The sequence below is a fragment of the Phyllobates terribilis genome, unplaced genomic scaffold (assembly GCF_046119375.1).
Source record: "Phyllobates terribilis strain yellow unplaced genomic scaffold, ASM4611937v1 Scaffold_4__5_contigs__length_816908805, whole genome shotgun sequence".
Lineage (NCBI taxonomy): Eukaryota > Metazoa > Chordata > Amphibia > Anura > Dendrobatidae > Phyllobates > Phyllobates terribilis.
In genome coordinates this window covers 251,017,774-251,041,806 of record NW_027362764.1, presented here as the reverse complement: position 1 = coordinate 251,041,806, position 24,033 = coordinate 251,017,774, and the positions used below count along the sequence as shown (strand labels likewise).

The 24,033-nt window shown below is 44.7% G+C and overlaps 1 protein-coding gene across 11 annotated transcripts in view; it reads right to left on the bottom strand.

Annotated features, from left to right (window-relative positions):
• COA1 (cytochrome c oxidase assembly factor 1) overlaps positions 1-24,033 on the bottom strand; it is a 157,334-nt gene that overhangs the window by 111,645 nt on the left and 21,656 nt on the right. For 8 of the 11 annotated variants that reach the window (XM_073678199.1, XM_073678204.1, XM_073678205.1 and 5 more), the window contains one exon: positions 6,278-6,349. The gene's annotated coding sequence lies outside the window, so the exon portion shown is untranslated. Of the gene's footprint in view, positions 1-451; positions 690-3,423; positions 3,575-6,277; positions 6,350-24,033 lie in introns of those variants that run through there. The other 3 variants (XM_073678206.1, XM_073678208.1, XR_012320073.1) reach the window with 2 other exon arrangements.

Genomic DNA, 24,033 nt, shown 5'->3' with positions numbered 1-24,033 from the left:
ATATGGCGCTGTGGCTGGTAAACAATTAAAAAACCACAATGCTCAGCGGAGCGCCGAAAGTTGAAACCCCAGTGATCTGATATTGATGGCCTATCCAAAGTATAGGCCCTGAATATAAAAATCTTCGAGTACCTCTTTAAAGTGGAAGTGAAACTTTTTTTAAGGTCTACCTCTGATAACGGTTGTAAATTACTGTTTTATGTGCATTACAGAAGTGAAATGACTATTCCAGAAGCTAAATGTCTAGCAGATTCACTATTTAAAATGTTGTGTGCCACATTTAATTAGTGATTTAGGCACTTTTTGTGAAACAGGAGCATGGAGTAGCAGTAAGGGGGTTACTCTAAAAAGAGATAAGATAGCTCAAAGGATTTGTCCACTATTTGGACAACCTTTTCTTAAATGCTGTATTCCTTATTATACAATTTTAAAACAAACGACAGACACTTACCTCGTGGAACCAAAGGCTTTCAAGGAATGTCGACAACAGGTCTCCTCAATGGGCTATAGCGCTCAAACTTTCATCGTGCAAAACATAGACATCTGACTGATGTGTCAGCACTGCAAACCATCAGTTAGTGACTGGCTACAGCATTCTCGTGGTATATTAATGCTATGCAAGTGCTGAGAGACTCAACGCCGACATTGCTGTAACAGCAAAGTGTTAAGTGAGTGTTTTTTTACTTTACATGGTAGACTATAGCTTCAAGAAGGAGTTATCCAAGTAGTGGACAACCCCTTGAAGATGTGCCAAAATGCGTCATAATGTCAGTACAAAAATGGTCTACAACTGAGACTACCAGCAGATTGTGAAAGACACAAGTCATAAATAGAATGGTTACGCTGCCTATATACAGGATTAGTAAATCTGTTCCATTGTGCCTAAGCATCGGTAGTTGCTACTGAACTTGGAGGATCCAACATCCTGCATTAATAATTTCCAATCATTCTACCTACTGACAGGGAACAAAATATCTGAAATGTTGGCTTGTTAAGGGCGAGGGTGCTTCCGTTTTATGCAAAGAGGTTTGCTTCTTGCATAGTAAAAAACTTCTTTAATTTTCCCATACTTCTTCATTTTTATTTCTCACAGTTTTCTAGACTTCTGTGTGATTGTAGTAAAAGGAGTCACGTCCAACTGATGCATGGACTGCGCTCCTCACAGGTCTCCGATTACACAGGTCTACAAAAAAATATTTTTCGTAATCATCGCAGTTGACCTTGTACTTTTCTGAATAATTTTTTTGTTCTGATTTCAAAAATGCATACAGTTTTTCTGTAGCTGGTATAGTTTCCACGCAGCAGCATCATTATTATAAGGTATAGGAAATATACTGGCAACATTAAGAAAACAGTAATCTACATATCAGAAAAAAATTCTTGACCTTACAAAACAGTTTTTATTGAACCAAAATTATTTCACATGCAAAATAGAAATCAAAATATGAGCAAAAATTAAAAGTGCTTGACATTAGACTGTCGTTGATATGATTTTTCAGGGTTGTCCCTATATAGCATCCAACAGTAATCAGCCATGATTGAGTCATTACAAAAATCCTGGTATCGGTGTTCCATTACTTTAATACCCTGGTGAAACCGCTTGCCTTGTTCATCGCTTACATCCCCAAGATTTGGAGAGAAGAAATCTAAATGTGAATGCAAAAAGTGCATTTTCAGAGACATGCGACATCCAAGACACTGGTATGAATTTAGCAGTTCCTCAACATCTTCAGCATATTCTGGAGATTTATTTTTCCTAAGAAGTTTTCACAGATCCACTTGAAGCTTTTCCAAGCTCTCAATTCCTTATCATTTAGAGTTCCTTCAAACATATCATCTCTCATAAGCTCTCTGATGTGAGGACCAACAAATACCCCTTCCTTCAGTTTTGCTGGTGAAATGCTGGAGAATTTCTGTGAAATGTACTGGAACCCTTGTGAATTTGTCTTTGCCATGGCTTTCACAAAGTTTTTAATCAATCCCAACTTTATATGTAGTGGAGGAAGAAAGATTTTTGTTGGAGCAACTAAAGGATTATGCTGTACATTGTGTCTACCTGAAGCATAGATGTTTCTCTGTCCCCAATCACGTCGAACTTAATGCTCTACTGTATTTCTACTGTCCCATAAACACAAGAAGCAACAATATTTTGTGAAACCTCCTTGCATTCCTATTAGCAGACCAATCACTTTCAAATCTCCACTGATCTTCTATTGATGATGCTTATATTGTATAGCATCCAAAACAACTGACAGATTTTCATAACTTTCCTTTAGATGACATGAGTAAGCAATAGGGAGTGATGGTTTCATATTTCCATTGTGAAGCAACACCGCTTTCAAACTTCTCTGGGATGAGTCAATAAACAATCGCCAATCTACAACAAAATACTCGATTCAGTTCTTCAAAGAGGCCATTCGCATTGTTACAGTACACCATTGGTCCATCAACTGTGAAAAATTGTGTTACACTGCTATTTCTGTTTTGGTAATAACACACTTTGACATCATCATGAAGAAGATTCTTCTGTTTCAACCTAGATGCAAGAAGTTCGGCTTTGTCTTTTGACAATGACAGGTCTCTGAGGAGATCATTTAATTCATGCTGAGTAAAGCGTTCTGGCTGCTCCATCAGGTACATACTCATCTTGACTTGAGGTCTCCATGCCTTCGCTAGTAGCCTCAGCTCCATATTCTACTTCAATTTCATCCAATCCAGACAACGGTGGTACAGGAACTGGCAAGGTATCATCATGTAGAACTGGCCTAATCGCAGATTCATGTTCAGGGTAATCAATCTTATGTTTGTTCTTTGTAGAAAAGCCCTTCAGTTTGACAAAACAAAAGTAGCAGTCATTACTATGGGTTCTCTCCAAATCATGGGAACAGCAAATGGCATAGCCACTTTCCTCATAGTCAACCAGTCACGAAGACCATTTGAACAACTTGAGCATATCACACGAGGGGCCCAGCTTTTGTCTTGATCGCCAAGTGGACAGTTAAAGTACATCTGGTACATCATTTTAATATGAGTGATTGAACGTACTTGGCCTTTTGGTGTAAAGGAACCATACACATAGCAGAATCTGTCCGGATGATTGATACACTGTCGGGGCATTTTTCTACTTTAAATCAGATCAAACAGTAGAGTATTCAGATATTTCCCCAGAGATGACAGAGGCAGCTTGTATTTAGAACTGATTTTACTGGAGGTAATCTGGTGGATAACTATATGCAGGTGTGAGGTAAACGGGTCAGCCTATTCCTTACAGATGAACACTTGCAGACAGGCAGTTTCTCAGTGTGATATTGGCTGCTTTCAGGTTCTCTCTGTGGAGACCCTCACTCAGTTACCCCTCAGTGTAAGAGGCCTGTAGAGGCCGGTCTCCTGTCACAGTCTCACATACAAGTCCTTGCTGCCATCACCATCCTTTTCTGACTGATTCAAATCTTACCACCTCATAACAGTTAGCTCATCCCCATAACATGTGACTTTCCGAGAAGCAGTCATTGGCTGACTGCACTGTCAGTACTCCTTCCCATAAAACTCACTAAAAACTTTACTGATGTTGTCCCTGTAAGAAAATTCACAATTAAGTACGACAAGCAAAGAAATGGGAATAACATGGAAAAACCACATACATTGAAAATGTAGAAATAACAAAAATGCTTCTATATCAGAAACTTTATGTGATAGAGCAAAACTAAGCATATTTTTGGAATCAGCAAATCAAACTCCATAAAACAGACATATTACCTTTGCTGATGATTTTTTTGTGTTGACCAGTGTTACCTCTTATTCTCATTATAATCTCGTGTTTCACTTGTCCTGGCATCACCAATGCCATATAGTCCACTGCAGGCAAGCTATGTCAGAGGTGTATATTTGCACTGTGGGTAATGAGGAGCACAGCAGTATAGGGCACTATGTGGGTATGGTATAGGCCACTACATGGGTTTGATATAGGGCACTATGTGGGTCTGGTACAGGGCACTATGTGGGTCTGGTACAGGGCACTATGTGGGTCTGGTACAGGGCACTATGTGGGTCTGGTACAGGGCACTATGTGGGTCTGGAATAGGGCACCATGTGGGTCTGGCATAGGGCACTATGTGCATCTGGTACAGGGCACTATGTGGGTCTGGTACAGGGCACTATGTGGGTCTGGTACAGGGCACTATGTGGGTCTGGTATAGGGCACCATGTGGGTCTGGCATAGGGCACTATGTGGGTCTGGACATTGTCTGGCAATGATATGTGTGGTGTGAAGGCCATATAACCGCCTCTGTGGATGAGTAAACTGTCATGGGGACACACTGGTTGGCAGTGTTGCTGTGTGGACTAGCTAGCCACATATGCCTTTCTCCATCTTTTCCATCTTCCAAACTTTGGCAAGTAGGGAACTGTTGTGTATTTTTGGTAATACATAGCATCTGGTTACACTCACAAGACATGTTTATTAGTGTAGCTCTCATGCTGGTCATGTCGCCTAGTTTTTGTTCTGCATTACAGCATATTTTCATGTATATGGTTTCTTAGGGGATTTTCATATGAGTCTGCAATGTACCACATCCTGTAAGTGTAGTTTTAAGGAAGCTGTGGTCAGTGCGCCTGATGCGTTTCCTGGTTGTGTGCAGTCACCTATATACCCGAGTACATTAGTATTGCAGATTTCACATATTGCCAAGTGGTACACAAATATATTGTCTGAATCCGAGCATTGCTCTGTTTAATCCTTTCCAGAAAACCTCAAAGTGTTAATTGTCCTAATAGCCACTAGACATCTCAGACACAACGTGGTCAGTTTTACTTTTGCAATAATGGTAATATTTTAATGACTGATTACAAAGGTTAGTTTACATCAAAAACCCCCTGTGTAAATGCAGCTGTCACAGAGATCAGACATCTTCTGAGATTTGGTCTGGCAGTACATTACATGGCGGCCATTCAGATGAAAGGCTGACCATGTGGAAGCATGACTTAGGCCGGGTTCAGACAGCCATACTGAAAATCGTATCAGTTGTGACTGCAAATTACAGACATGACTGGCTCCATGTGCTGCTGCATGTACTCGTGTGCAGATGGGTGGAGGACCTGCATTTACACTGCATTATTCGAGTCCTTAAAATGGACCAAAGCAGTGTATGCTGCAATTTTTTTCATACATACCATCGGTCTGCATAAAAATCAGCCATGTGCACTGGCTATAATCAACTGTGTTCTCTCCTTGAGCGGTCCATGGCATATAGACCCGCCTATCCATGCGTTTTATTGGTGAGCCCCGTATAAAATGCTCAATGGCCTAGTAGGACATACGAACACAGGTTCTATTGATGGGGCAACAACTCTTTAGAGAAAAAGGGACTTAGACCTTTTGATATATCAAAAGTCCTCATTGTAATTTTTCTTATTTTACATTGATTGATAACCTGCAGGTGAAGGCAAAGTTTCTCAAATGCAATTTCTTTAGACTAATGGTCTACAATTTGTGGCCAATGCAAAATGATAACTTTGGAGTCAGGGTGCCACTGTAACATCTGCGCTGCTTTGGTTGTAGATTTTTAATGATTTGCAAAATCACAATTTTAGTGAGTCCTTTAGACCAATTTCTAGGCATTACCCAAATGAACGAAGCCGAGAAGCAACCTCCGAGGGTGGCCATGCTGGATGTCCGCGGACTGATAAGACCATGGGATTCACCTTGAATAAATGCTTTTAGCGTACGATACCTATGTGCTACACCATACTGCCACTCCCTGCATTTTTCAGTGGATGATGGTGAACAATCGCCCAGTATGGAGTATTAGTTGTGCATTGTCAGTGTGCACCCTGGGAGAGGGCAGAGGCAGGACTGGCAGTAAGAAGAACATCTCTGACAAAAGTTCCTTTTATTAATGTTAACTAAATATCATGCTATAAAAGTCATTTTAAACCATCAAACAAGGAGTGTTGAGAAATGCACATTATCATTTCATGCTGAAGGCAGAATGATGGGTTACAAGTAGCAGCTCTCGGCTCGTAGCTGCGGTCTGCAGGCTTCAGCTATTCTCTATATGATTGGCATCGTAGAACGTAAACCACAGCAGCTAGCAAGCACTTATACAAGAATGTAGATGCCCAAACATACAGATTATTTCATATTGGGCAGAAAATATTTGAGTCATGAAAAACAGAGGTAATTCACAAGAGACCACTTCCCTGCCTGGATGAATACACGCTTCCATTCCAACGTGACTCATAGCAGATTTATGTGCTGATAATACAGCGGATCACTTACCCTGACAATCTTTCTTCCTTCCTTCTAAAAACAGTCAGAATTAGATCTCCACACGCACAACCCAATTCCAGCCTGTAGGCACAAAAAGCATTAGATATAAGATGGAACACTGTGTGACATACCACCGCCTATATCATCCTTGTGCTACAGTTATAGACATCAGATCTTCCCTACACGTTAGGCTCTATAAAATATAAGAAGGACACTTACAACCATGTGTATTGTAGGTGCAGCTTTCATTGCCTACACATCTTAAACACCTTACTTTCCTATATGCTCTTAGAGGAGTTATACAGAATGTCTAAGAGAGCTGGTAAAGGGTTAAAGGGGGCTACGGCACCCCACGAACATTGCTGGGGTTCTTCAATGCTGTTCCATACTACAGCAATGAGTGACAAGTAAAGTATGAACCAGTAACTGCATACATCGCAGAGGCTAGAGTATTTGTTGCTTGTTAAAGGGGTATTATCAAGTTTGAAGTTATCACCTATCCATGGCATAGGGGATAACTTCCCGATTGTTGTAGATCTGACCGCTGGGACCCCCACTGATCCAGAGAACCAGGGTTCTGAAGGGTCCCTTGTGAATAAAGTGGTGCTCGATCATGGGCTCTGTTGTTCCATTCATTCTTAATGCAATTGTCAAAGATTGCACCCAAATACACTCCCATAAAAAGAATAAAGGAATAGTGTGCATAATGGACCGGCGCTCCATTCACACGGGGAGCCCAGGTTCTTGGGATTGGTGGAGGTCCAAACAGCCGGGAAGTTATCCCCTATTCCCTCGATAGATGGAGGATAACTTTCAAACTTGAGAATACCCCTTTAAGTGCCTTTTACACAGGGCAATGATCACCCGAAAGATGGTTCCTGACCAATGCCCAGTGTAAGTAAGTTCATCAAATGATCATCAATCTCACCATTCAACCTGAACTACAAATCCCAGTTGTTTGGCAGTACATGCAGCAGTGTAATAGGTGTGCAGCCTATCATAATGGAAAGGCGTTCAATAGAATGATCATCCATATGAAAGCCCTTTACATCATTGTTACCCCACGTCCCTTGTTTACATGGTTGGATGTACTGCCTACCAAGGATAATTTATAGTTCTACATAAAAATGCAAGACCGTCCCAAGTGTGTGGTGGGGGTGAAATAAACCATTTATGTCTGTACTAGCCCTGCAAGCTATAGATTTAGAGGAAGGGGTGTGTTATCAGTACATCCATAAATTTCCCTGGGCCCCCAAAACCTGACTTAGGTTGGGCTGACTTAGGACTTTCAGGAACTATCCATGAGAAAGTTTACATGCACATGAGTGTAACTAAATATTAAATAAGACACTTATAACATGTACCCTTGTATTCTAGTCTATAGCACCTTAAAGACAACACATACCAAAAGACAGAAGCACAAGGCACCATATTTGAATAAAAGCTTCAAAAATGAAATACCTAGATGGTATTTGTATAGGGACAACTGAAGATCACAAGAATACCGACAAGCGGGATGGGAAAACACCTGGACAAGAACATTCACCCTGCAATTTCAATGTCTACCACAAGATGGCAGCGTACAGCTGCAAGTGCAAAAACACATATTTGTGTGTGGTCAAAGAAACTATATAGCAAATGAAGTAAAGTCCAGGGATATAAGGCAGTGATGGACTCAACAAAGGTATGGGGGCCGAAAATAAGCCTTCCAGAGTTACCGCACTAATACAATCAAAGGGACCAAAGGTAGAACAGCAGGGAGTCAGGGTCCCATCACATAAAACCATCTGAAAGAGCCCAAGTACTAGTGTCTTAAAGGGGTCGTCCAGTCTAAAATGATAAGTATTGTATTAAGCAATGCTGGAAACAGTCTAGTCAGATTCTGGTCAGGAGTACACATATTGCATACGTTCCCAGCGCTGACACCAGCGGATCCCCAAGTGTGTGCACTGTGACAGATAGAGTGACTGCAGACTTGTTATTTTAGACCAGACAACTCCTTAAAGGCCCCCATACACATTAGACTAATGTCAACCAAGCCCACTGATATTGATGGGTCTAGCCGACGACTTAATGTGTGGGGATGCCGGCTGACAGAGGGAGATGTTGGTTGGACATGTCGATTTTCAGATTGCTGATTGCATTCTTCTCCGAGATAAGCTGCTGGCCAATGTGTCAGTCAGCGGCTTTCTCATAGAGAACACAGGAGTTCTCGTCCGAGCGTCCGCTCCAGTGTTTGGGGAGAGTCGGCTGAGATGACTGCCAGCCAAACAATCAGCTGAAGCATCACTGGGAGGACAGCATCTAATAATATATATTTGGTGGTATAGAGGTTCATTTTCTTATCCCAAAAGGTGGGTTTGGGGGATTATGACTTAATGAGCCAAACTGAGTAGGTCCAGAGAATCTCTGATGGTGATTGTGATTCTGGCATAATGCTGGCTCCGAGAATGGACACAAACTAAGTTTTGCAGTTTTTAGACTTTGTACATGAATGAGTCTGGCAGGCTGGTTTACAAATCACTGATCGGGAATACACACAGAAAAGAATGTTATAAACCAGACATGGGATCAGCAGCCGTAATGAGGATTATGAAGTATAATATATTTCTGTGCTTTAGTCAATTGATTTTGAATTTTCTGTTCCCAGACCTAAGCCTTGTAATTCTGTCTGGCTGGATCAGGGAAATCTCCAGGCATGATTTCCCAAGCATAAAAGTGAACGCGCTCAAATACTTTTACAGAAAAGACTAGAGATGGCAAATGCACACTTAATTTAGTCCCAAAAGTGTGCAAAGCAGGCATTATTCTTAACAATAAGCCCAAGGTGTGTGGCTGTATAGGTGACTACAAGCCGCAGGCTTTGCCTCTCACACAATGCTGCTTGGAATTCATTCTCCACTTATTGAAGCTAAATGGAGTGTGCATGAAGCTTTGTGCGGCCGGTCTCCACATTACCCTATCATTACCCAGCGCCTGCTATTCTTTGCTCTTTTCGGTTCTTGCAGATGATCAATTATATGAAAAGGAGAATATCAGAAACGCAAACATGCTGCCTATTTGCTTCTATGCATGAAAGCACCACATTACAGGCCTGTCTTCATTGTATAGTAGTCAGGTCAAAGTCACGAATGTCAATGCAATGAGGACTCGGGAAATCTGTAAAGGAAATGGACAAATTCAGGGACACTTTTTTTGCTACGTAAATGCATATATTTGGGACTAAAAAAAATGATTATTCCTACTGCTCCTCTGAGTGTTTTGTTTTAAATCCGCCACACAATTCCAGAGATATGGGCCTTTTTATTTAGTGCTAATTCTTATAGTCTTTTCCAAAGAGGATAGGCTCACTGGATTCTCTGGGGGCATGTCTTTAGACTTTTCTGCATTGTTACATGTGAACGGGGTGTAAAATTTAGCACTGAAGAAAAAAGCCATGGGACTGATTCATCATTTGTGGGTTTTTTGTCTTGTGGTATTCACTGATGTTTTTTCTGCGCCAAATTCAGCAACGCGGCACATGAGGTTCAAGAATTTAGCACAAAAAATGGTTCTTTTCCAGGTCTTTAATTGTTGTTTTTGTAACTTCTTAGTGCAAAAAGTTGCAAAAATTGCTGACTTGCATAGCAACCTTCCACGATAGGATTAGAGTATATTGGCGCCAAATATTGCAACGTTTTGAAAAAGGTGAAAACACTCGGAAACCCTAAACTCAGTCCACAGTTGCAAATTATGAAAAAAAAGAGGCGAGCACAAATAAAATAGAATTACAAAAAGAAAAGGAAAAAAAGGCAAAGGAAAAGGTGAATTTGTTGAAAACAAAAAAAAGACACAATAAAAGTGACAAAAAAAACAAAACAAGCGCAAATGCAATAATGTCATGTGCCCCATACCTCTGGAACAATATGGCATATTTAAAAAACACAAGAAATAGAATACTAAGGGGATCAGTGGGAATAAAATAAAATAAAGAAAAAAGCCGCCCACTTTTGACCTCATGATAGCTCCTCTTTAAATGCTCTCACCAGTGGGTTTCCATATTGCCGATACATTTTAAGGAAAATTTGAGGGTATATCACCACCTTATAGGATAGGTTATCTATATTAAAGGGGTTGTCTCACCTGGGACATTGACAGGATGAGCCATAAATGTTCGATGAGTGCAGGTCCCATAATATAGGGAAATTATAGAAAAGATGACAGGTAAGTGTCACTGGTTTAACCTGTTTTTGCAATTTTAAGTTTAAGAATTACAGATGGAGACATGATGTTCTTTTCCACGTCTGATGTCATCATTATTAGGGTTACTTGTTGAAAGATCATATTGACTGTACTTACATATTTTTGAATTTAGAAACCACTTTTAGACCTGCTTATAACATGTTAAGAATAGTAATAGCTTTCCATCAATCTTCATTGTGGTGTATCTGGTTGGTGACCGACATGTACAAGCCCACGTGTCCTTAGTATTTATTGTGCTCAACATCTTTAACATTGTGTAATAGAGAACAGTAGAGAGGTTTCCGTTTGATTTCTTTGGGCTTTCAGGATTCTGTTATGTTTTGAAGGTATTTTCTGGGACATCAAATAGGTTATCCCATCTGAGATCTAGTCTTGAGATAAAAGTCTGCAGTCACTGACTGCAGACTTCTAAATCCTAAAGGATTCTTCGGTGTTGCTGGCGAGAGCGAGCGGTAATGTAACCGCAAGTATGCGATTTGCATACATGCTGACTAGACGTGCATGTGTAGTTGGAATGTGGCCAGAAGCATATATACCGCATAACTGAGGTAACATGACCGCCCACTCTCACCAGCAATACTGAAGAATCCTGACAGCGTCTGGTGCATGCACTGTAAGGATTCAGAGTCCAAAACTGGAAAACCTCTTTAATAGTTCACTGAAAGTGTGAAGGCCTAAATAAGAAGCCTATCAATAGGACAAGCAGTTAGGAAAAAGATTTACATATCAGAACAAAATAAAAAACATTTGGTTCTTTAAACTAGGCATCTGCAACCTCTAATGAACAACACATGATAAATAATGGCATGCTATAGTTTATTTAACAAAAACTAGGCCTATACGCAGAAGCAGTGTGTGAAAAATGAAGTACACTCTTACTACTTCCATAGACATTTCGAGGGTAAACAGCAGCCAGGTGGTGCTGCTAATCAAATGCCCTTAATTTGTAACATACCTGGCGGCGTCCTTGCATAGTGATCCATCTCCCACTGTGCAAGAGCGCGCACTTGATCTCCAGTCCAGTCTGCTAGCCTGGCTTCCCTCCATGCTGTCTGCTTGCCTCAGTTTCTGCTGCTTAAGGGCGGCGCCCAATCACTTCCTGTTTCTTGTACCTGCTGCGGGCACACCCCTTGTGCGTCCTCAGCCTATTGCTGTCTGTCACCTGGTATTTAACCCAGCTGCTCCAATGAATCCCTGCCTGAGTATTGTGTTTCATTCAGTGTGCTCTTTCACTCTGAATGTGCCAGCCCCCCTTCTGTGTTTGCTTGCTTGCCTTTCTTGTAGGCTGTATTTCCAGTCCTGTCTGAACACGCTCCTTGCCTGTTCGTTCCGCCTTCTAGGGGCCGCATACCTAGACCCGCTCCCGTATCTTATCTGTCCTGTCTGAACACGCTCCTAGCCTGTTCCTCCCGCCTTCTAGGGGCTGTATACCTAGACCCGCTCCTGCATCTTGCTACTGTGTCTGTTCTTGTCTGTATACTCTTCTAGCCTGTTTTCCTGTGTTTCTCTATGTTCGTACCTTTCCTTTTTCTGCAGAGTCTGAACTCGTACCTAACTCCTGCTCGTTGTCACTGTACTTCCGTTTGTGAGTTAGTGGTCCACTCGCTACTTCACTGCAAGTACCCTGTGGGTATCTGGTTCTGCCTTTCCCTTCCTGCCTGTTCCGTGTGTACAGAGCCCTATCCCCCCTGCTCTGCCTTGCTCACCGCTCCGGCGGTTTTAGCCTGCTCTGCCTTGCTCACCGCTCCAGCGGTTCTAGCCTGCTCTGCCTTGCTCACCGCTCCGGCGGTTCTAGCCTGCTCTGCCTTGCTCACCGCTCCGGCGGTTCCAGCCTGCTCTGCCTTGCTCACCTCTCCGGCGGTTCTAGCCTGCTCTGCCTTGCTCACCGCTCCGGCGGTTCCAGCCTGCTCTGCCTTGCTCACCGCTCCGGCGGTTCCAGCCTGCTCTGCCTTGCTCACCTCTCCGGCGGTTCTAGCCTGCTCTGCCTTGCTCACCTCTCCGGCGGTTCTAGCCTGCTCTGCCTTGCTCACCGCTCCGGCGGTTCTAGCCTGCTCTGCCTTGCTCACCGCTCCGGCGGTTCTAGCCTGCTCTGCCTTGCTCACCGCTCCGGCGGTTCCAGCCTGCTCTGCCTTGCTCACCGCTCCGGCGGTTCTAGCCTGCTCTGCCTTGCTCACCGCTCCTGCGGTTCTAGCCTGCTCTGCCTTGCTCACCGCTCCGGCGGTTCTAGCCTGCTCTGCCTTGCTCACCGCTCCGGGCGGCCTCGTCCTGCTCTACTCTTGCTCACCGCTCCGGGCGGCCTCGTCCTGCTCTACTCTTGCTCACCGCTCCGGGCGGCCTCGTCCTGCTCTACTCTTGCTCACCGCTCCGGGCGGCCTCGTCCTGCTCTACTCTTGCTCACCGCTCCGGGCGGCCTCGTCCTGCTCTACTCTTGCTCACCGCTCCGGGCGGCCTCGTCCTGCTCTACTCTTGCTCACCGCTCCGGGCGGCCTCGTCCTGCTCTGCTCTTGCTCACCGCTCCGGGCGGCCTCGTCCTGCTCTACTCTTGCTCACCGCTCCGGGCGGCCTCATCCTGCTCTACTCTTGCTCACCGCTCCGGGCGGCCTCGTCCTGCTCTACTCTTGCTCACCGCTCCGGGCGGCCTCGTCCTGCTCTACTCTTGCTCACCGCTCCGGGCGGCCTCGTCCTGCTCTACTCTTGCTCACCGCTCCGGGCGGCCTCGTCCTGCTCTACTCTTGCTCACCGCTCCGGGCGGCCTCGTCCTGCTCTACTCTTGCTCACCGCTCCGGGCGGCCTCGTCCTGCTCTACTCTTGCTCACCGCTCACCGCTCCGGGCGGCCTCGTCCTGCTCTACTCTTGCTCACCGCTCACCGCTCCGGGCGGCCTCGTCCTGCTCTACTCTTGCTCACCGCTCTGGGCGGCCTCGTCCTGCTCTACTCTTGCTCACCGCTCTGGGCGGCCTCGTCCTGCTCTACTCTTGCTCACCGTTCTGGGCGGCCTCGTCCTGCTCTACTCTTGCTCACCGCTCCGGGCGGCCTCGTCCTGCTCTACTCTTGCTCACTGCTCACGGCGGCCTCGTCCTGCTCTACTCTTGCTCACCGCTCACCGCTCTGGGCGGCCTCGTCCTGCTCTACTCTTGCTCACTGCTCACGGCGGCCTCGTCCTGCTCTACTCTTGCTCACCGCTCACCGCTCTGGGCGGCCTCGTCCTGCTCTACTCTTGCTCACCGCTCTGGGCGGCCTCGTCCTGCTCTACTCTTGCTCACCGCTCACCGCTCTGGGCGGCCTCGTCCTGCTCTACTCTTGCTCACCGCTCACCGCTCTGGGCGGCCTCGTCCTGCTCTACTCTTGCTCACCGCTCACCGCTCTGGGCGGCCTCGTCCTGCTCTACTCTTGCTCACCGCTCACCGCTCTGGGCGGCCTCGTCCTGCTCTACTCTTGCTCACCGCTCACCGCTCTGGGCGGCCTCGTCCTGCTCTACTCTTGCTCACCGCTCACGGCGGCCTCGTCCTGCTCTACTCTTGCTCACCGCTCACCGCTCTGGGCGGCCTCGTCCTGCTCTACTCTTGCTCACCGCTCTGGGCGGCCTCGTCCTGCTCTACTCTTGCTCACCGCTCACCGCTCTGGGCGGCCTCACTCTGCTGTGTTTGTCCGCCACATCTGTGGTTCTGTTCCTGAGTCCCAGTGTGTACTGGGTCCTATCCCGCCTGTGTTCCTACCTGCTAGTGCCTCCCTGCCTGCATACCAGTCGTGCCTGCCTATACCCACCAGTCTGTGTGCCAGCCTAACCAGTCTGTTCCTGTGCCGTTGTGCGACCCTGGTCGGATCGGGTGAATACCTAGTTACGCCATCCCAGGCATTCACTCTCCGGCACGGTCCAGTGGAATCACACGCACACGCCGCTCAGCCCGGGCGTGTGCATTACATAATTGTTCATCAGCAAATACATACACCTTTATAAAAGCAGAAGTTTTGGCAGTTTGCTGGACTGGATCATTCATGTGTGTTAAAAACAATACCAAGGAGGAATTACACTGACAAACAAAAGTGTAACAATGTTTTGAACTTTTGACTTTCAGGCTCTATATCTCACCATCCACTAATGCTTTGAACTTGAGACTACCATCATTTTATAGACAATCATCTTGGCTATCTCATACATAAATTTGAATTGCAACATATGATTAGTTATGCAGATTCTTGTCATGGCACTGCATTGTTACTGTTTTGCTTCTAAAAATCTAAATTGTTATTGTTTTGTCAGTATTTTGTAAATCCACCTTTGGCTTTCAACACTGCCTGAATCCTTCTGGGCATGCTCTCAATCAGATTCAAGCATGTCTTGACCGAAATCTGATCCCAGGTCTCTTCTACACGTTCCCAAAAGTTGGTGCATACTGATCGACTCACTTGGGCTTGTATACAGCTTTCTCTTCAACTCTACCCACAGAATTGGGTTGAGGTCAGGGTCAATCCAACAGCTCTACTTCATTGTCACTGAACCATTTCTTCACCAATCTCGAGTCCATAAACATTTCTCAAGCAACATTTAAGGCTGCAGCCCATTTTAGTGTGTGCCTAGATGTCTTGTCATCTTGGATACTTTTTTACAGAACCTCTTTAACCAGCGTTGTAAAGAAGAATGGGCCAAAATTCCTCAAAAACAACGTGAGAGACTGATAGACATATAGAAAACAATTACTTCAAGTCATCGCTGGTAAAGGTGGTACTGCAAGATATTGGTTCAGGAGGTTGTGCTTAATTTTTCATACACTGCTTCTGCATTTTGGCCTAATTTTTGGTAATTTATCATGTGTTGTTGATCATCAGAGTTTGTACTTCCCTCATTTTAAGACCCAAAGTTTTAAGTTATCCCCTGATATGTAAAACTTAAAATGCAAAGAGGGTGCACTTAGTTTTTCTCATGCTGTAATGAAAAATCAGGCTAAATATGATGTCCTAGTACAGTTGACTGCTGGCTATCTTTATCGATCATTCAAACACCAGCTTTCATTTCTTAAACTGAGTTTTGATCAGTTGCTATGGGAAACAAGGACAGTCTTAATAGGTGAGGCCCAATGTAGGTTCTGTTCCCGATTACACAAGATTAGAAATGTCAAGTACAGTAATATCTAAGTATCAAGTACATGTCCAATACCATCCAGCTGCATCACAATGAAGATGGAAAGCTTGTACTCTTTCCAGAACATTTTATGACCTCAGCCTCCTATAGGCAGGCCTACACCTGCGAAGAATAAAGTGTCCAAAGTCTAGTATGCTGGCTTATACCAAGTACCATAATACAGGACCGAGCAGATCTTTCAACAAGTAACTCTACTAATGATGTCATTAGACGCTCACAAGAACATCATGTCTCCTGAGATAAGCCTTACAGTAAGAGTCACACAAACAGGTTAAACCTGTGTCATCCACTTGTCTTCTTTTCTGTAATTGCCCTTTAATGTGTCTGCTTCAGCAAAAATTAGGTAAAATTAAAGATGCCTGTGGCAGTGACAGTCCTTACATGGTTACACGGCACATGTACATGGCATACGACGAGCTAGGACAGTACATTTTCTACTTTAATATTTTTTTTTTTTTTTTTTGTATCACAAGGTGTAAAAGTCAGTCTTATTTTATAGGTTATTATGATAGTGGCGGTGCCAAATATTAATTATTATTATTTTTTTATTAAACTAAATTTAACTTATTTTTAATGTCACTGGAGGACTTGCAAAGCATTACTTCCTTTCGGTATTACAATATAGTCTTGCAGCAAAAATAGGTTTGTGTCACGCAGACCCGCTCCTGCCGCTGATCCTGCGGGTGCACAGACATCACGCACATCACCACCATAATGAGAATGTACATCATAGCTTAAGGGAGAGACCGCCATCAAACACTTTTAGAGTAGGTAGTTAAAAGGAATCTGTCACCAAATTTAGCATGATGTTTTCAGATATCCTGATTCCAGCAATGTGTCACTTACTGGGCTGCTTGGTGCAGTTTTGATAAAATCATTGATTTCTTTGCTGTTGACCTACCAATTCTCGGAATGCTGAGCTCTGTATAACCTCTGGCCATATCACTGATTGGCAGCGTTCTATGTACACTGTAAATGAGCAGAAAGTTGCCAATCAGTGGTGGGGGCAGGATACACAGAGCCGGAGGACTAGGTGGCACGAGAACTCTAGTCCTGTAATGATAATCTCCTGCTGATAAAACACTGATTTTATTGAAGCAACCACACACACTGTGGAATCAGGGTCTCCCCTACATCCTGCTGATCTCAGATTACATAGCAAAACCTGCTGACAGATTCCCCTTCAGCTTTAAATATAAGTGTGCTAACCACTATATTTATTTAAAGGGTTGTTCTCATCTTCTGCAGGAGCACACCATTCTGTGCCTCCCAGCTTCTTGCTGCTGGCCCATACTGTGCACTCTCCAGTATGGACTGAAGGAAGCTGGAGTGGAAGCTAACATTGTGCTCCAGCAATCCAGACCAGCTTCAGAGCAGATCTTACCAGCTCTATTGGAAAGAGCTTGTAGTCACTGTGCATTTTCGGTCATTACTGCTAGGCTGCAATGAGCCAACAATAAAATGAAAATCATTCTGTTCTTGAGAATGGAGAGGATCTTTAATAAGGCTAGGTTCACACATACAGTGCTCTACACTGAGCACTGTGTTAGGAGGGAGGTTGCAGACAACTTTATTATAATGGAACGCAACCGACCCTGCGATGCAGCCTGGTGGACTGCTGCTGAACACTTTCCGGGTGAAAAGGAAAGCAACCAACTTAAATGATAAACCCTTCCGTGTTACTGCACACAAGAACGGGTATAGCGGTTCGCTCTATCTCCGTTAACTGCACGGGAGATGTGCGACTGGGGAAGTAGCTGTAGCCCTGTTAACTACACAGGGACTACACTGGTGGCGCTAGGATGCGTGTGTGACTACGCCGACGGGTACACGTGCCTCCAGCCGGCGTGCTATCGGACTGCAGGGTATTACTCCACGTGGCTGACAGGCGATAGCCATGGACAGGACGTCTGCAGGCTGCTCGGGGTGTTAGGTGACCCCTTTGGCAGAGCCAGACTGCAAGACGGAGCTACCTGCCTATTTCCATTAGCCTGCCTATTTCCACTACACCTGCCTATGGAAACTACGTGGAACACAGTCGTCCACACATCAGCATCACTGCTCAATGATCAGAGCGCGCTGCCATGTTTGTGGGCAGGTCTTTTAAAGACTAAGCCCTGCCCACCTTCGCACTATTGGTGGCGTCATCCGCGACCAATCAGGCGGTGCCAGGTCACCGGATTAGGTGGTTGCCAAACCACCAATCACGGTCCGCCAGGTCACGGACATGCTCAGTGCGGAGAATCCTGGACTTAGGCTCCAACAGCCCTGTCTCCCTCCGCAACCTATGCTTAATATTGCTAGGCACAAATACCCGAGAGACAATCTGTACATCTCGTGGACCAGCTAGGCGTTGGGGCTGACTATGATGCTGAGCAGCATCAGCCCTGGCTGGACCAGAATGGGAGACCACAGAAGGTTCTGGACCCATTTCGAATCCAGCAACAGCCCGACGCCTAACATTATCCCCCCTTCTAACATCCCCCTCCACTTGACGCTCATTTTCCTCAACGAGCAGGGGAGCATGAATGTGGTCCACCGGGTCACAGAGAAGATCCTCAGAACCGTGACCCCTCCAGTGTACAGGGTACCCTTTTTTAAAGCGGGGGGGCAAACTTAGCAGACTCCCCGCGTACTTTAGTATTGCGAGCCGTGAGCCACACTCTGTCGCCCAGATAGAATACGGGGGCAGGGCGACGAGAAGTGACAACCGACTCTCTATGTGTGGAGTCCGTCACGGGTGACAGATGGAGAAGACCAGCCGGACTTTGACAGAAAGATTTATCTCTCGCACAGACGGAACACACGAGAACAAAGTCCTTGACGTCCTGGCGCCACCGGGGCCACCAATAGGACCATTGAAGGGACTTAGTGGTACGTTTGACCCCCAGATGAGCTCCGATCTTAGGGGCATGAGCCCAGGAGAGCATCATATTTTGTAGATTAGGGGAAACAAACGTCCTCCCCGACGGAACCTGGTTAGAGGACACTGCAGCCACCCTCTCTACCTGAAAGTTATATTTGACATAGTCTGACAAGACCCGGGTCCTGGGGACAGACAAAGAATCTGTACCGGAAGCCACAACGGTAGAGGGATCAGAGACTACCCTCCGGGTGACTGTGACCATACACTGAGACGCACAATTCTCACTCCAGGAAGAAATTCTCCCCATATTCCAGTCAATGTGTGGAGTATGACAACGTAGCCAGGGGAGACCCAATAACACCTCGTGTAATCCACCAGGAATAATAAGAAATGAGATGACCTCCCGGTGGCCCTGAGGAAATTACATGGTAAGGGGAATCGACTGGTGGGTGATTTGCGGGTCCAGGAGTGAACCATTGACTACACTAATGTTCATTGGTCTTGACAATAACTCTATAGGGATGGCATGCCTCTGGGCAAACGAAGATGACAAAAAATTGCCATCAGCACCAGAGTCCACCCACGCCTTGGTAGTAACTGCAGATGTACCAAAGGACAATGTCACATTATATAATAATTTGGAGGAAGAAGTCCCAGAATCTAATACACCTCCTCCAACGGTGGTAAGACCTAGTCGTTCTCCCGACTGCTTGGAACCCTTATTTAAGGGGTACTCCAAGAGATGTGCAGGTCGGGAACGAGAGGGACTAGACTCAGTCCGGGATATATCCATAGACTCAGGCTCCGGGTCGGGAGTCGCGAGTTCGGAAATGGGTCTAGAGAAGGATAGTGCCAATCAATACTGAGGTTTGGCGACCTCCAGCTCTAACCTGTGTTCTGCATGACGCAAATCAATTTGGTTTGAGAGAGATATTAACTCCTCCAGGGAGGTTGGAATCTCTCTGGTAGATAGAGCATTTTTAACATGACCAGCCAGACCCTTCCAGAACACCGGGATAAGCGACCGCTCAGACCAATCCAGTTCAGCCGCTAGGGTTCTAAACTGGATGGCATAGTGGCTGGCGGTGGCCGAACCCTGGATCAACGCAAGAAGCTTAAGGGCTGTATCATGCGTGACCTGAGGACCAAGGAATATACTCTTTAGGGTCTTAAGGAAAAGACCCGCATTTGCTACAACCGGATCATTCCGCTCCCATAGAGGAGTAGCCCACCCCAGTGCCCTGTGGGAGAGTAATGAGATGACATAACCCACTTTGGCTCTTTCGGAGGCGAACCGTGCCTCCATCATCTCCAAGTGAATGGAGCATAAATTAATAAAACCCCTGCAATATTTACTGTCCCTAGAAAATTTTTCCGCGAGAGCAAAACGGGGTAATGGCGCACTTGCAGTGGTTGCAGTATTCACCGCAGCCGAGTTAATAATATTAAGTAAACAATGGTGCAGCGGTCTCAGGGAGCGCCAAAGGAATACTGGACAATTTAATAGATGGCAACCGACTTTTATTCTTCCTCCAATACCACTGCCACTAGATGGCAACCGATAAAAGTCGGTTGCCATCTATTAAATTGTCCAGTATTCCTTTGGCGCTCCCTGAGACCGCTGCACCATTGTTTACTTGTGAAATATCTCCATATGGAGCCAAAGCGGCAGGAGCAGCCTGGTCTATTTGGATGTGTGAGGACATGCGGTTATCCAGCCACCGGGTTAAACTACTGAGGACCTGCGGTGACGTGGTATCTGGTCCGGCAGGATCGTGTGACCACTTGAGGAGCACGGAGTTGCGAGGCAAACACCGACAGGACGGTACTACAAATAGAGGTGACCCGGAGCCTCATTAATCACACGCTTAATCTTGGTTGTGTAGACGTACACAACCATCACAGGTGAGTGTACTGGCACTTTTTAAATTATTTAAATAGCCCTGTGAGTCTACACATGCGCCCTTTCTTTTCTTTTCGCGAGTTAATAATATTGGCTGCTAAAGAAGCCGCCTGGGTAGCTACTGCAGTGATATCAGCGACCGGATCAGCTTGTTCCAGAGACTTAAGTCTGGCCTCAATTCGCTGTATATAGTGCAGCAGTTGCTGGTTGTCGGCCATGTTCGGCAAGACCCTGGCTTGTATGAAAAAGACGAATACTGCCAAGAAGGCGGCCAGGCAGTGTCCAAAGTGACTCTGTTGGGCTCATAATAGCTCTTTTTGAGTTTCTATCCGAATCCTGTTTTTTAGGTATTCCAATGGAAACAACTACACAGTACTCAGTGGAGAGCGCTGTACGTGTGTGAACCTAGCCTAACAAGTACATTGCAAAGTGGCTTGTTTCTTTAGAAGTACTTTGCGATTTTCACCATTAAAGAGACAGAATGACTGTTCAAACCAAGTACAGGCGCTCGGTGCACCCTTGGCGTGGCCCAACATTAAAGTGCACATTCCCACCTGCTTGTTTTCCCTCTCTTCACCTTCCCCCCACTCCCTTGATTGAAGCTCTGGCTTCAGAGAGCCAGAGAAGGGCAGAGATAGATGAATAACAAGCAGGTAGAAAGGTGCACTTAAATGTTTGTCCCCGTCATGATGCACCAAGCACTGGGCTTGGTTTGAACAGTCATTCTGTGCTGAATCCCTTTAAAGAACATGAGAAACCATTAAAAAATGTAATATATTTTTACAATTTTTATGTACTTTTGGAATTTCATTTTGGATTTCTTCATTTGTCAGGTAATATGGGAAAGAAAATGATAATTCAGATTTGCCACTGTTGGCCAGGAAATGAAGCTTATATAGCAGTGTGTGGAAGGCAAGCCAGTACAGGCACTAGAAATTTGGCCTGGTCACACTCCCTGCTGGTGACCTTATACATCACCTTGTGGCTGTCAAAAGGATGGGGCAGTAGGATTTCTCCACACCACTATTTAGTGCCATTTTTTAGGTGTCTGCACATTGGTGTAGCTTTTAGGCTGAGTCTACGAGGTGCAGACAAAATGTGGTCATTTTTCTATTAAAAACCACGTTAAAAATATAATCTTTAAAAGCCCACACGTTTACATAGATGTGGTGATTAAACACATGTGTTTCAGCCTAGTTCCCCTCCAACGTCAGTAAGGCCACGTTCACACTTTGACTATTTGGTGAGTATTTTACCTCAGTATTTGTAAGCCAAAATCAGGAGTGGGAGCCAAAATCAGGAGTGGAACAATCAGAGGAAAAGTATAATAGAAACTCGTCACCACTTCTGTATTTATCACCCACTCCTGGTTTTGACTTACAAATACTGAGGTAAAATACTGACCAAATACTGAATGTGTGAACGCTATAAATGGAATATGCATAGTTCTCTCAGAGAAGGCTGCAGCATAGGACATAGGCCTGTGTGTGCACTACAGCCCATGGATGATAATTTCACACACAATCTTTCATTTAAACAGGGAAAATAATGTAAAAAAACATCATTTTCTTTAAAGAATTCTACAAAATCCCTAATAAACAATTTTATCCTGTGCAATCTGGGGGCAACATAGCTCAGTATAACCTGTATTTTATTCACTGAAATCAATGCTCACTCTAAGCTTAGGAGTCAAATGGTCGTACTAATCAGTGACTGACAGCCTTCCATGTATACGTGGGCACACAGACAAAGCTGTTAATCACTAGTGTTACTGCCCTAAGTAACAGGGTTGAGCAAAGCGAGCCACAGGACCCTAGTCAAGCGATCACATCGTACATATTCCAATCAGACCAGAGCACAGAAAATAACCTACTATCTGACAGCATCCTCAGCACCTCTTCTGAGGGGTTGTGACATCATGGAGTGCGGCACATAGTCATGGAGGCTACTGATCAGAAGAGATGCCAAGATGCCAACAGGTAGTCAGCAGTTCGCAGTGCTCTGGATCGGCTGCCAAGGAGTACCGGACTGTGAATGATTTTGCTAAAATCTGCTAAGTATAGAATAAGCTGGGAATACAATACAAGTTGTATAAAACATCCTTATACATTCCTGCTCATCGTTATTGTCACCCATGAAATTTAAGTACATAATGTGGATTATCTCTTGAAAAAAATGAATCAAGTGAAACAGTTTTAGTATAGAGCACTTGTGTTAAATACAAAAGAGCAAATGATAAGCAATAACTTAAAAGAAAGAACAATGGGAGGCAAAAATAGAAAAACCTAAAGCTTGCTGTGACACTGGTATTTTCACCCTTCACATTAATTTAGTATGGAAACACACTTTGGCTCGCCTGTGACAAATCACAAAAGAGATTCATCTGTGATTAATTGTCGGTGCCCATGTGACATGAGTTAGCCAATGAATGATGACGTCAGTGTTTTAAAAAGCCACATGGTAAGCCCTGTTGCTTTGTCACAATGGTGAAGACAAAGGAGCTGTCTGAGGACATCAGAACTGCTATTATTAGTAAATACAAGACTTCCAAAGGGTATATGGCCATCTCCAAAGACCTTGGTATCCCAGTTTCAACAGTCCACAAAGTTATTAAGATGTTTGCCAAGCACATGGAACAGTCAAGAACCTCCCTGGACGTGGGGGAAACAGGAAAATTGACAAGAGATGTCTTCGAAGGTTGGTGTGAATGGTAGAAAAAAACCATGTCAAACATCCAAAGACCTGAAAGACAACCTGGACAAGTCTGGGGTCATAGTTTCAACAAGTATCATATATTGCAAACTAAACCAAGCAGAGCTTTATGGGCAATGGCCAAGGAAGAAACCATTGCTGAAGAAAAGACATAAAAAGGAAAGACTGATCTTTGTCAAAGACTACCTTGACAAACCACAATCCTTCTGGGAAAATGTTCTGTGGACAAATGAAACAAAAATAGAGCTTTTTGGCAATGCAAAGCAACAGGCTGTTTACAGACGGCGCAATGAAGCTTATAAGGAAAAGAACACCTTACCAACAGTTAAGCATGGTGGAGGATTCATAATGTTGTGGGGTTTGCTTTGCTGCATCTGGTACTGGAGGCATTGACCATATCACAGTAATCATGAAATCTGAGAATTATCAAGAGATTTTAGAGCGAAATGTCCTTCCCAGAGTAAGAAAACTTGGTTTGAGTCGAAGATCATGGGTCCCCCAGCAAGACAATGACCCAAAGCACACATCCAAAAGAGGAATGGTTGAAAAAAAAATAGACTGTTTTAAAATGGCCAGCAATGAGTCCTGACCTCAATCCCATTGAAAATCTTTGGGGTGAGCTGAAATCTGCCATTGGGAAAAATAACCCTGCAAACATTCAAGAGCTTGAACAAACTGCAAAGGAAGAGTGGGAGAAAATTACAGCTGGGAAGTGAAAGAAGCTTATAGATGGCTAAAAGAAACGTTTGGAGGCTGTCAGCAATGCCATAGGGTCTGCAACTAAGTATTAATTAGGGGTTGCCTTTATTGCTGCACATGCTGTTTATTCTGTTTCTTCTTTGAAATTGCAACATGGAAGTTGAAAAACAATGTTTTATTGTAGTATTACTTTGGACTACTAAT